Here is a 14,974-nt window from a genome sequence, read left to right as displayed (position 1 = left end):
GGTAGTTTCTCAAAATATTTATGTAGACCACCCACCACATGACCTAGTAATTCCTAAGCATATACTCAAGAGAAATGAAAATTACATCACACAAAAACTTGTACATTCATGCTTGGCATTATTCATAATAGCCAAAAGGTAGAAATAACCCAATTTTCCACCAAGTGATAAATGGATAAACAATATGTAGTGTATTCATACAGTGGAATATTATTTGACCATAAAAAGGAATGAAGAACTGATACATGAATGAACCTTGAAAACATTGTGCTAAGTGAAAGAAGCCTGTCACAAAGGACTACAATACATATTATATGATTCCATTCATATGAAATGCCCAGAGCAGGAAAATCTAAAGACACAGAAGTAGATTAGGGGGAGGAGGCTGGAGGGGGAGGGGTGATCGCTAAAGGGTACAGAATTTCCTTCTGAGGTGATACAAATGTTTTTAAATTGATTGTGGTGATTGTTGCACATATCTGTGAATGTACTAAAAACCACTATATCACATACTTTAAAAAAGTGAATCTCTGCTAAGTGATCTCTATGTCATTGCAGCTTTAAAAAACCGACACCTGATACTATAAGGTTAAATAAGAATACAGTACCTTAATCACATGTTTGGGGTTTTTTAAGATTAAGTTTAAAGGTAATTACTAGAACAACAATATCAACCTTTTTAAATAGCCAAATACATTTAAACAAAGAAAATATCAACTAGAGAAATAAATACAGCAAATATAATACACAAATAATTACAAAATAATATGACAGTATTGAGACCATTGATTAATGTGAATGGGCTGAAGTCCATTAAGAGGATTACATAACTTATTCCAAGGAAAAGATTTCCAATTTGGCTCCCAAAGCAAGATTCAACTATATGCTGCATACAACCGACACACATGAGCCAAGCGATTGAGAAGGACTAAAAACAAAGGGGTGGGCAAAGGTACAAGAGGCAAATAGAAACAGAAAGAAAGCAGTGGGGCGACAAGGCCTGGTCTGCATTTTACAAAGACGACTCGGGTTTCTGTGTGGAGAATGGATTGAGGGGTGTTATATACAGGGAGGGGCAAAAGTAGGTTTACAGTTGTTCATATGGAAAATAATACAATAATTAATAAATAATAATTCAAGAATAAACTCACAACTGTAAACCTACTTTTGCCCGCCCTGTAAATGAGCCAAAGATGGCCCCTGACATAGGCCCTTAGGCGGTTTATTTCGTCACTGTAGGCTGAGACCTGTCAGCTCAAAAGCCCACTGGCACCAAGTTCACATTTGCACACATCCAATTATTTAAAAATAACCCAAACAAGCAGATTTGTAGCCATTTAGGGACTCCCTGCCTTGCATAGCCCACAAAACTACACCCAGTATCTGAAGACAGAGCCTTGTGGTCACAAGCCTTCAAGCTGCTCTAACCTAGTCCCCCACTGTGCTGCTGAAGGGCACCACCTAGACATATGAACTCCTTTCTCCCCGTTGAGTCCCCCAACCCTTGCCCTTCTGAACAGCAATCCCCATGTTCTAACCTCTGGACAGACTAGGCTGAGAGGGACTTCCTCAGCAGGGAACTGTCAAAGCCTCTCCCAATAAAGCTTGTGTGTGCCACTGCCACCGTGTGGTCATGTGGTTTTCCTTGCTCAGCCCACAAATGCCCCCAGCCCTCTCTAGGAGGCAGTTTCCCAGATGGCAGATGACAATGACTGGACTAGAGAGGGTGAATATGAACGTGGAGAAAGGTGGACGGTCTTGGAGCTCCAAAGGCAGATCTAGAAAAGAACGGTAATGTTAGCACAGATTAAGGAAATTAGGAAAAGATGACAATATCCCTCAAAAAGCGCATCAGTAGCAAGACCACAGAAACCTAGCAGACCACAGGTTTCCATATTGCCGGTCAGCTCCAGATTTTCTAGGAAGACCCCTCAGTTTGCTGGGCCTTCAAATGCTGAATTAAAGGACTGGCTAGAACTTCTTGGCTAGAATAGCACTGAACAGAGGATAAGAAAGGCCTGAGCGGGTGTTTCCTCCTGGTGACCAGGAGCGCTCACAGCACCCCGCTGACTCCTCGGGCCTATGACTCCTCTCAGAATACACCCACTCTTTCTGGGGAGTCTATTATAAGTAGAATTTAGGAGTAGATAAATTTCTATTAAAGAGAGAGAAGTTTGAAATACATTCATATATTCTTTTGTGTGAATGCAATAGCACATAAAAGAAACATGTAAGAATACTGTAAAAGTTCTTTAGTTAATAAAGATGAGAATCTCATATTAAATTAATGTTATTGAGAACAGAATAAATACGGATCGAGATGCTTAAAATTTTCCCTTTACTTTTATTTAGAATAAAAACATTACATAGAAGAATATTCTATAAATAAACACAATAAAACAAGTGACCTACAGTTTGGCTCCTCTGCAGCCCAGAGTCATTTTTTGATCACAATGTATTTTATGAATAAACCTCTACACTTTTAAAATTGAGTTTTCTCTTTTTGAAGTACAGCTTCAAGCAACTTCAAGTTTCTATCCTGCTAACCCCAGGCAGCAGTTGCTTTTAACTTCTATCTTTTATTTAAAAAACTTAATTGGAAGTTTTTGTAGCCAGAAGGAGAACTTCAAAGAAAAGGGGGAAAAATGCCAAAAATTAATACTTTATGTCAGAAGTTAGTAGAGAATGAAACAAAGATTACGGAAACAAGGGGTTAATGGCATATAGAAAGTAGTGGAAGAAGGGAAGAAGGCAGGAAATGGACTGAAGAAAGAAGGGAAAGGGAAACCCACAACTGAGAACAAGATGTGGGGTTCCATTGTCCTCACTCTGAGAAAGGAGAGACAACGCAAGGCAAAGAGCAGCATTTATAATTTCTCATACCAAAGGCCCTGCGCATGGATCCCACCCTGACTCAAGTCATTTACCCTTATTTACAATTACACATCAAGGGACCACAGCTCTCCTATGCTTGAATTTCTAGACATTCTTGTCACTGCAAATTCTCCATCAACTTGTGACAAAATGATATTAAAACTTCAAGCATGATTTAGTGCTCTATCTTTGAGGAGAGTACAATAAGAGGAAGGCGGCCCTGGGCTGGGAGGGTCCTGGAGCGGAGTCCTCGTCCCATCTCTGCCACCAGCTAATGTGAGACTTTGGGCTAGCCCCTTCTCCTCTTTAGAGCTCAGTTATGCTACGGTAGAGAGGGAGGGCTAGAGGGCATCCCTGAGCTCTGATAACACATCGCTCTGAGATTTAAGGTTGGTGAATTTCTCACTTGACTCATCATGGATGCTGATAAACGGGTAAATGAGATGAATATACAGGACTTGCTCACAAGAGGTTCTTAAATTTAAAGTGAATAATAGATCCTACTATTTCAAATGGGGAGATTTTCCCACACTTGGACAGGTTCTCAAGATCAGACTAGCTATGAAATAAAACTACAGACCTCACTGGTCCCGGAAAGGTAAGACTTCCCTTATATAAAATATTATAAGAGTCTGTTTTCCATGCTCTGTTTTTTTATTTTGGCCAGCAGTCAATTTCAGAACCATTTCCCAATATGACTTAATAGGCTCCACAGGAACTTTGAGGCAGGTGACTAGGGTGAAAGGCCTGATAATAAACACTGAGCTGGCTTGAGAGGCAAGGGCACTGATCAGTCCTCCCTAAACGTGAATTCAAGCCTTCCTCAGAGCCTAGCAAAAGGCCCTGGCTTCCCGATGGGACCCTGAAGGTGCACTGAGGCAGCATGTTGTACTGCAGTGAGGCAGCAGGTTCTAAACAGAGCTCTCTCTGCTACAGAAGCTGAGGTCGACAGTGAAACAAGGGCCAGTTCACTGACAGCCCACAGGCAAAGGGGCAAATTGGCCAGCTTGCCATTCCATAGTCCTCTGAACGTGAAACTGCCCGGCACACAAGCCCAGCAGGGTTAGGGATGAACACGTGTCCCAAGGACAGCTAACTCATAGGTAGGTCAGGTCTCCTAAGGCAGATCTACAACAAAATGACGTGCTGGGCCAATAGGGTCCCTTGCTGGGGAATGTGAATGGGGACTTGAAAACAAAGCAGATAGTGATGGGAGGGGAAGGTTAAGGATCATGATGGAGAGAGGCTAGGGAGGCCCCCACGGACTGTGGGGCCAGCTAAGCAGATTGCATGTAGCCAGCCCCAGCAACTGCAAACACACACACACATATGCACACACATGCTGATATGCTAGACTAAATGGGAAAGGGTAGTTCAATCTATAACAGAGTTCAACAGGGGAAAAAAGGGAAATTCCAACATACCAGAGACAAAGAGGAAACCAGAGTGAGGAGCGTAAACTAAAATTGAATAACCTTGAAGAAACGTTATGAGATAAAGCAGGTCACCACACAATAATAAAAGGTGCAATTTTAACCTTGTACACACCTAATAATGTGGCTTACAACATATAAAGCAAAAATTAAAGAATTACAAGAAGGACCTGGTGAATCCACAATTATAGTAGAAAAGTTTAACATGCATCTCTGAGCAATTAATCAAGGGGACAAAAATTAATAAAGATTTAGAAAGAAATTTTTGAACAACAGCTAAATCTAATGAACCAATAACTAAAGAATGCATACTCTTCTCACTCACATGCAGCATTTAAAAAATGACCATTCAAAAATATAAGGCAAATCATAACAAATATTAAACACCCCAAAGCATAGGTAATCTGCCTTAATCTCATCAAAAGATATATAAATTGCCCTGGCTGGTGTAGTTCAATGGTTAGAGTGTTGGCCCTTGCACCAAGGGGTTGCAGGTTTGATCCCCAGCCCTGATCAGAATTCATGTGTGAGGCAACCAAGTGATGCTTCTCTCTCACATCAATGTTTCCCTCTCCCTCTCTCTCCCCTTCCCTCCCTTCCTCCTACTCTCTCTAAAAAGCAATAGAAAAAATATCCTCAGGTGAAAATTAACAAAAAATAAAGATAAGTAAATTAAGGATCAATAATAAAAATACTTTAAATCTGTAAATCGGAAAATTTTAAATACCAGAAATACACATAGGTCATACACAATGTATGAACAGCTTCCATAAACATGATGCTTCTCAGTAGATTTCCCTCACCCTGGTTGGTATATTTTATTTCTGCAGTCATAAAGCAGGGTTTCTTTGTTGTCTGTCTTAAGAACATGTATATGCTTGAATCATGCTGTGCAAAGTCAGGCTGCCTAAGAAAGTCCTGCTGACTTCCTCACAACCAGGCTGGTTTAAGAACAGCAAACAGGAACGCTGCCTCCCGTAACCGCCCAAACTCAACTTTCTTTCTCAGGCAAACACTGCTTAGAATTCAAATAGAATTCCAAAACTAACTTTCCCTGTCAAATAAGTCACTTCGTTACAAGGTCTCACTTGTCACAGAGATCCCCTTCAGTGTATTTTCTCAAGATAACTTGTCATTTGAGAAGTCGGAGGCACTTGAGTTGTTTTTAGTAATAAGTCGAAAAGTTGGAATGGGTTGTTATAGCCAGGCCTGGAAATGTCATTTTCACTGAGCATTGGATCAATTTAGATGTTGTTGCTCATTGAATAATAACAGCATCATGCTGTCTTTCTGAAACTCCAACACAAAATAATGAGATCAATTACTGGTTAACTCAGCCCTCAGGAGGCCAAGAGGGCGAATATTCCTGGCAGCTGCCCAACTTGGAGAGTCTAGAGAAAGGGCGGATGTTGTACGGAGGCTGCTGCTGATGCAGGGCGCTCAGCCAGGAGGCTCAAAGCATGCGGGGTGTCCTGGGAAGAAGATAAGGTATTCATTTTCCCCCCAAAAAAAACAAAGGGGGGAAGATGGATTTAAAGTATTTGCCAAATATAGAGCAATTTCAAACCCTTCAATAATTCTGCAATGCATTAACTCAGTCATCCAATACACATTTACTGAGCACTATTTCAGAGCTGGAGATACAGTAGTATAGAGCTTGCAGCCTAGTGGGAGAAATAAGCAATAAGCTAAAAACTGCTCAAATAATTACAAAACCATGACAAATGTTCCAAAGGAAAAGGTTAGGGTTCAACAAGAATTTTAGTCTGGAGGGTCAGAAAAAAGGATGCTCTGAAGATTTGAAGTTTTTTTTTTAATTAAACATTTTATTTTGAGACAATTGTAGATTTACATGCCGTTTTAAAAATGATAAAGCGAGATCTCTTTTTTTAACATTCAGTCTTGAGGGTTCTTTATATTTTGTAAATACTCGTGCTTTGTTGGATATGTGTTTTGCAAATACAGGGTTTCCCAAAAAAGTGTATACACACTTTAACAGCTGATAGCTCAATTTTGAAAATGAAGTGTATTTTAATAAATACTGCCTTTATAATTATTCAAAATGCGTGTATACATTTTTGGGGGGGACCCTATATTTCCTCCCAGTCTGTAACTTGTCTTTTCCTCCTCTTCACATGGGCTTTAGCAGAGCAAATGTCTTTAATTTTCATGAAGTCAAATTTATCACTTTTTCCTTCTATGGATCATGCTTTTGGTATCAAGTCTAGGAACTCTGCCTAGTTCTAGACCCTAAAGATTTTTCTTCTATGGTTTTTCTCCTAAAAGCTTTGCAGTTTTTCATTTTACATTTTGGGTTATAGGTTGAGATTCATTTTCTGCCTATGAATGTCCAGTTTGCTCCGGCTCTGTTTATTGAAAAGCTATGCTTCCTCCATTGAATTGTTTTTGCACTTTTGTTGGAAATAAGTTGGGTATATATTTGCATGGTTCTATTTCTGTTATCTATTCTGTTCCATTGACCTATATTATATGTCCATCCCTCCTCTAATATCCCACCGTCTTGAATACTGTAGATGTATAGTAGGCCTTAATATTGGGTTAGGGTAATTCTTTCACTATTTTTTAAAATTGTTTTAGTGATTCTAGGGCCTGTGGCTTTCCACATAAATTTTAGAATAAGATTAGCTGCATCTATAAAAGGTCTTGCTGGGACTGTAATAGGAATTGCATTAACTCTATAGATCAATTTAGGGAGAACTGATATCTCTACTATGTTCCAATGTATGAACACAGTGTGTCTCTTCATTTACTTAGATCTTCTTTGGTTTACTTTAGCAACATTTTGCAATTTTCAGCATACAAGTCCTGTACATGTTTTATTAAGTTTATATCTAAGCATTTCATTTCTTTTGAATCAACTATAAATATAATTGTGCTTTTAATTTTGGTTCCCACATTGTTAGCATATAGAAATGCAATAGATGTTTGTGTATTGATCTTATATTCTGTGATCTTCCTGAGCTTATTTACTAGTTCTAGAAGGGTTTTTCTTTTAGATTTCTTGAGATTATCTATGTAGATAATCATGTCAAACCATGTCATCTGCAAATAAAGACAGTCTTCCTTTCTGCTCTGTATATATCTAATTTCATTTTCTTGCCTTATTGCAGTGGCTAGGACTTCCAGTACTGTGTTAATAAAAGTGGTAAAAATACACATATTTGCCTGTTCTTTATCTTAAAAAGAAAGCATTCTGTCTCACGCCATTAAGTATTTGTTAACTATAGGTTTCTTCACATTTTTTATAGTTGAGGAAGTTCTCCTCTATCCCTAGTTTGCCGAAAGTTTTTATCATGAATGAGCTTCACTTTGTTAGATACTTTTTGTGTCAACTGATATGAGCATATTATTTTCTTTAGCTTGTTGACACGGTGGATTATACTGACTGATTTTCAAATGTTGAACCAGGCTTCCATACCTGGAATAATTCCACTTGGTCATAGCGTGCAATTCTTTTCACATATTGCTGGATTGAATTTCCTAGTATTTCGTAGAGGATTTTCATATCTAAGTTAATGAAAAATACTGGTCTATAGTTTTACTTTTTGTAGTATCTGGTTTGGGCATCAGGTAATCTTAGCCTCTTAAATGAGTTAGAAATATCCCCTCCTCTTCCATTTCCTAGAAGAGGTTATATAAAATTCATGTCAATTCTTCTTTCAGTGCTTGGTAGAATTCTCCATTAAAATCATCTGGGCCTGCCCTTGACAGTGTGCTCAGTGGTTAGAGCATTGGCCCATGCACCAAAGGGTCTCAGCTTTGATTCCCAGTCAACGGCACATACCTGGGTTGCAGGTTTGATCCCCGGCACAGTCAGGGCACATGTGGAAGGCAACCAATTGATGTGTCTCTCTCACATAGATGTTTCTCTCTATCTCTACTCTTCCTCTCTTCCCCACCTGCCTCCCTTCCACTCTCTCTAAAAAAAATCAATGGAAAAAATATCCTCAGGTGAGGAATAAAATAAGTAAATAAATATTTGCCCAGCCAGCGTGGCTCAGGGGTTGAGCATCGACCTATGATCAAGGAGATCAAGGTTTGATTCCTGGTCAGGGCACATGCCCAGGGTTGTGGGCTCTATCCCCAGTCAGGGGGCATGCAGGAAGCAGCCTATCGATGACTCTCTCATCATTGATGTATCTCTCTCTCTCTCTCCCTCACTTCTGTCTCTGAAATCAATAAAAACATTTCTTTTTAAAAAGAAAAAAAACTTTATATTTTGGTGCCTGTAGTGGTACATTTTTCTTGCTTTCTGAACTAAGGCCCCACATTTCATTTTGAGCCCCGCTATGTAGTCAGCCTTGTTTGCAGGTCAAGCTCTCAACTGAGCAATCCCCCTACTCACACCTTCATGCCACCCTGTTACTCCTTCAGGGCACAGAAAAATGGATAACACAGAAAATATCGAGCCCTCACTCTGTGGCTCCTGAAGGAAAAAACTGCCCAGATCCTGTAGAAAGATGTGAAGAAGCCACCTCTCTTGAGACTCCTCAATAATGGCTAGATGAGCCTACGGGAATCCTGCGCTGCCCAAGCATGAGCAGGTTGAAAGGAAACATCATGCAATATGCAAACACAATTCCAGGAACTTAGCATACAAAACTAACCATGAAGAAAATTAACTCAAAGAGCATAAAAACACTTCCCCACAACTGCTTCTCACTATAACATGTCAAAAAGAAAATTAATTCAGTAAAGCTCAAGGACAAGATGAAAAACAACAGAATGGTACAAAAAATGAAGATTGTAGACTTAAGGAAACTGAGGACCCAAGCAACATTACAGGACTAATCGAGACATTAGAAATGGCGAGAAACAGACTAAGACAACTGATGATCAAATTAATAACAAACGGGGAGTAGGGAAATGGTTTACAGGAGCAGCAGGGAACAAATGTCAAAAATAATTTAAAGCAGCCCTGGCCGGTGTGGTTCAGTGGTAGAGTGCTGGCCCTCGGACCAAAGGGTCTCAGGTTCGATCCCCGGTCAAGGGCATGCACCTGGGTTGCAGGTTTGTTCCCTGGCCCCAGTCAGGAGGCAACCAATCCATGTGTCTCTCTCACATGAATGTTTCTCTCTCTCTCCCCTTCCCTCCCTTCCACTCGCTCTAAAAATCAATGGGAAAAAATATCCTCCAGTGAGGATTAACGCCCCCCAAAAAAAAAATTAAAGCAATTACAGTGAAACTTACATCTGTGGAGATCAGGTGAATAATATCATGTATTAGGATGATCAGTGTCCCTGCACTGAAAAACCCAACCAACGGCACAGAAGTTTTCAAAGACAAAACACAAGATAATTCCCCTGAATAAGAAAATAAGTCTACATACTGAAAGGACATATCACATAACAAGAAACTTGATATAAAGAGCTGTGTTCTATAAAGCCACTGAACTTCAATCATGAAGATTTCTTCAGGCACCAGGTAGAAGAATCAGGATGACCTCAGACTTCCCCATAGCATTATTCATAGCCACGGAAGACACAGAAATGTCTTCCAAGTGTTGAAGGAAAGCATGTGTACACCTGTACGTGTGTGTGTGTCTAATATGCTGCTCATTTAGTGTTAATGGGAGTTCTGGGGGTGAAGTATGGGGAGGGTTATATATTTTTCAAAAGTTATCAATGCAGTTTTCTGTATTATTTCAACTCTTTAAAATGAACAAATATCATTATCAAGCTGATGTGGTGTTTCTTTAAAAATAAAAATTTTTAAAAAATTGGCTTCCAGTCAAGACAGGGGATAGGTAAATACAGTATTCACATCCTCCCACGACCACTTCAAAATTACAACTAAATGCAGAACAACCATCATTGCGAACCACCTGAAATCTAGCCGAACAGAAGTCCTATAACTAAGGATATACAGAAGAAGCCACATTTAGACTGGTAGGAGAGGAGATTTGGAACTGCTGATCCCACACCTACATGTGGCAGTTAAAAATCAGGAGGAATATCTTGGTTGCAGAGGTACCCAGAGGAGCATGGAGTCCCAGCCCCACACCAGGGCTCCCAGCCCAGGGTTCTAGTGCCAGGAAGAGAAGTCCCCATAACCCCTAGCTGTGAAAAACAGTGGGGATTGTGGCTGGATGAGATGGAGGGCTGGTGGAATCCCAGGCATTTCTCTTAAAGGGCCCCACGCACAGACTTACTCAGACTCACTTGCTCTGAGATCCAGAACTGAGGAAGCAGTTCAAAAGGCATGTCAGGGACATAGGGGAAAAACTGAATTGTCTGGCTTCAGAGCAAGGGCTGAGATACCAGCTTGCAGGCAAAAGTGCTGGCAGAGACCATTATTCTTTTGCTGAGCCCTCCCTACACAGAGCTGGCAGGCCTCCGCCACATCTAAGTCTCCATCAACCTGGCTAACACTGTTTCCCTTGCCCTGGTGATTCCCTGAGACCCCACCTCACCCAAGTTGCAGGCCCTCCCAAGCAGTTTCCAGTGGCTTTTTCATACAAACAGCCTCTGTTGGCTCATGCTGCAGACTTTCCTAAAGTCTCTCAAATATTCACAAACCCCAAACAAGCATCGTCTGGCCTCGACATGCTCCGAACCTCTTGTTAAGCAGGCCCCTCATTAGTGGTAGCCAGCCTTGGTTTGCAGCTTGGCCTATCCTGGGCACCTCCAAGCCCAGCAAAAGTAGCAACCCTCTGCAGATCACTTTGTAGCTCATGCTGGGTTGCCCCAGGCAGAGCACAGGTGGCAGCTGATCTTGGCCTGCACCTCCCCGGAGGCCCCAGAGGCCTCAGAGCCAGCAAACCTGGTGGCCAGCATCAGACTACACTGGAGCATCACTCAACCACCTCCACCAGCAACACACTCAACAGGGGGACTCAGCAGGCAATAGAGCCCCACTGAAGTGCTCAGTGGGGTTGGCCCCTGCACAGCAGCTTCTCCACTATGGTTGCAGCCAGTCCTCAAAGCAGATGGGCCTGGGGGGTAAATCCCTCCCAAGTTGCGGGCCCACCCAGGCAGTTTCCAATGGCTTTTCCATACAAATGGCCTGTCTTGGCTCATGCTGCAAACTTTCCTAAAATTCCTCAAACAAGCAGCATCTGGCCTCAGCATGCCCCGTACCTCTTGCTAAGTGCTCCCAGGCCCAGTACTAGCCACAGCTGGCCTTGGTTCACAGGTTGGCCTCTTCTGGGCACCTCTAAGCTCAGCACAAGTAGCAGCGGTCTGCAGATCACACTGCAGCTCATGCTGGGTGGCCCCAGGCAGGGCACAGGCGCAGCTAACCTTGGCCTGCACCTCCCAGGAGGCGTCAGGGCCAGCATACCCAGTGGACAGCTTCAGACCTCGCTGAAGCACCACCCAACCACCTCCACCAGCAACAAACTCAAAGGATGACTAAGTAAGCACCAGAGCCCCTCTGAAGTAAGTCCTGTTCTGCGGGGTTGGCCCCTGGACAGCAGATTCCTCACAGTGAGAGTGGCCAGTCTTTGCAGCCAATCAGGTGGAGATAAATCCCTCCCATTGACCTGTCAACAGCAATCACGGCACACTACAACAGGAGGGACATCCCGACAGCATAGTGGCCTTTAGGGTCGTCAGAATTCCTACGCGGTGGCTAAGAGCTGCATTTCCCTGCTTTGTAAACCGTTCACCTGAATAAAGTTCTCCTTTCTGCACCTTAAATGGGGGGTTTTTGTATATGACATACAAAAACCTACACATGTTTAAAGCGTATTTACATATATAAAAATCAAATACACCCCTGAAACCATTAGCACAATCAAGACAGTGAACATATCCATCGCCCCCAAAAGTTTCCTTCTGCCCATTTGTAATCCCTCCTGCCAATCACAATCTACCTTAACTACTCCTCATATAACCATAGATCTGCCTTCAGTCACTATACATTAGTTTGCATTTTATAGAATCTCATATAAATGGAATCATATAATATGTGCTCTTGCGGGGGGGGGGGAATTAGGCTTAATTATTTTGAGATTCATCTGTGTTGCTGAATAAAGTTTATTTTTTTATTACTGAGTAGTAGTCCATTATATGAATATACTAAAATGTATGTATCTATACATACACATTGTTGGGTTTTTAGGTTGTTCCCAGTTTCTGGCTATTACAAACAAAGCTATCAACATCAATGTACAAGTCTTTGGGTTCACACATGCTTTTATTTGGATTAATGCCTAGGAGCGAAATGAATGTCATGAGGTAGGTGTATGTTTAATTTTTACGAAACTGCCAAACTCTTTTTCAAAGTGGTGGTTCCATTTTCCATTCCCACCAGCAGTGAGAGCGCTCGACTCTCCACACTCTCCCCACGCTTGTCAGACAGTCTAAAAGGTGCGTGGTGGTATCTCGCTGCAGGTTTAGTTTGTCTTTACGTAATGACTAACGATGTTACGCATCCTTTCGTGAGTTTATTTGCCATCCATGTATCTTTTTTAATGACGTGACAATTCAAATCTTTGCCCATTTTTGATTAGTAGGCTCCTCCTCTTCCCACTATTTAGTTTTAGAAGTTCCTTACATAACCAGGATATGTCTTTCAGATGTGTGATTTGCAAATACTTTCTCCCAGTCTGTGGCTTGTCTCCTTTGCTCCCTTAAAGGTGTGTTTCAAAAGCTGATATTTTTAATCTTGATAATGATTATTTTTTCTTTATAGATTGTGCTTATGCTGTCATATCTAAGAAATCTTTGCCTAACCCAAAGCCCCCAAAATTTTGTCTACTTTTTTCTCTACAAGTTTTATAGTACTAAGTTTTGAATTTGTAACCATGATCTATGCTACATTAATTTTTTTAATTTATTGATTTGAGAGAAACATTGATTTGTTGTTCTACGTATTTATGCATTCATTGGTTCCTTCTTGTATATGCCCTAACCAAAGATTGAACCCACGATCTAGGTGTATTGGGACAACTGAGGTACCCGACCAGGGCCTATGCTACATTAATTTTTATATGCATTGTAAGATATGGATTGAAATTAATTTTTTGCATATAAATATCCATTTGTTGCCTTTTCCCCACTGAATTGCCTTAGCTACTTTGTCAAAAATCAATTGATCATATGTGTTTATAGAATCTATTCTATTCATTGATTTATATAGCTATCTTTACATTGATACCACATGGTCTTGATTACCATAGCTTTATAATACGTCTTAAAATCAGATCATTTAAATTTTCCAACTTTGATCTTTTTTTCTCAAAGTTGTCATGACTATTCTACATCCTGTGTATTTTCAAATGAATTTTAGAATTAGTGTGTCCGTTTCAACAACAAAAAAAACCTACTCTGATTTTTATTGGGACTGCAATGAATCTACAGATCAATTTATAACAAACTGACACCTTAAAAATATTGAGTCTTCAATCTATGAATATGGCATATCTCCATTTACTTAGGTATTCTGTAATTTCTCTCAGAAATGTCTTGTAGTTTTCAGTGTACAGGCCTTGCATATCTTTTGTCAGATTAATTCCTAAGTATTATGAACATTCTATGCTATTGTAAGCAGTATTGTTTTAAAATTTTCAATAGTTTATTGCTAATATACAGAAATACAGTTGATTTCTGTGTATTGATCTTGTATCCTGAAAAGTTGCTAAATTCATTTATTAGTTTAAATTTTTATACATTTTTTAGGATTTTCTGTATAGACAATAATGTCATCAGTGAATAAAGACCATTTTCTTATTCCTTTCCAATCTAAATGACTTTTATTTCTTTTTCTTTTTCTTACCTTACTGCACTAGCTAGAACTTCCAGTACAATTCAGTGGAAGTTTACTCGCTTTGTTTATGGTGATGCTGGTGTAAACAAAGCTACTGTACTGACAGTCATATAAAAGTGTAGCACATACAATTACAGTGGGTGGTCTTTTTCAATAAATGGAGCTGGGGCAATTGGATATTCATGTAAGAAAACATGGACCTTGACCCCTATGTCACACCATAGACAAAAAGTAATTTGAGAAGCATCATAGACCTAACAATAATGTTCCTCAAGAGAACATAAAAGACTGTTAATGGGAAAGGGCAAGCAAAGATTTATTAAATGGTACACAAATAGCAGTAACCATAAAAGATTAATAAATTGATTTAATTATAAGTTAAATGGTTTAATTTATACTGATTAAATTAATAAAACTTCTACTCATCAAAAGACATCATTAAGAAAGTGAAAAGGTAAGTGATAGGTCAGCAAAAGATATTTGCAAAACATATATCTGACAAAGGGCTCCCCTAAATTAATAAGAAAACATCTGAATCAGTTTGAGGGGAGGGGAGGAGAGGGGCAGAAAATTTATACTGACCTTCACAAAAGAGGATATCCAAATGGCCAATAAACAGATGAAAAGGCACTTAACATCATTAGTCATCAAGGAAATGCAAGTTAAAACTACAATTGAGGTACAAACATGCACCACATGACATTCTGGTCACCTATGAACCAAATTTACAACGGTGGTCCAATAAGATTATAATGGAGCTTAAAAAATTCCTAATCGCCTAGTGATGTCGTAACCATCCTAACCTTGTAGCACGAACACATTACTCACTTGTTTATGGTGATGCTGGTGTAAACAAAGTTACTATGCTGCCAGTCATATAAAAGTGTAGCACATACAATTACAGTAGTAGACTATACCATCTAGGTTTGTGTAAA

At 40.1% G+C, this 14,974-nt stretch overlaps 1 long non-coding RNA gene across 1 annotated transcript in view; it reads right to left on the bottom strand.

Moving 5' to 3' along the window:
* Positions 1-1,741: 1,741 nt before the first annotated feature.
* LOC148091003 (uncharacterized) overlaps positions 1,742-14,974 on the bottom strand; it is a 30,535-nt gene continuing 17,302 nt past the window's right edge. The window contains exon 3 of the long non-coding RNA XR_015716034.1: positions 1,742-1,778. This is a non-coding gene — a long non-coding RNA (uncharacterized LOC148091003). The remainder of the gene's footprint in view (positions 1,779-14,974) is intronic.

Source organism: Miniopterus natalensis, chromosome 18 (genome assembly GCF_054644295.1).
Source record: "Miniopterus natalensis isolate mMinNat1 chromosome 18, mMinNat1.hap1, whole genome shotgun sequence".
NCBI lineage: Eukaryota > Metazoa > Chordata > Mammalia > Chiroptera > Miniopteridae > Miniopterus > Miniopterus natalensis.
Note: the sequence above shows the minus strand (reverse complement) of the source record. Positions and strands in the feature narration are given on the sequence as shown.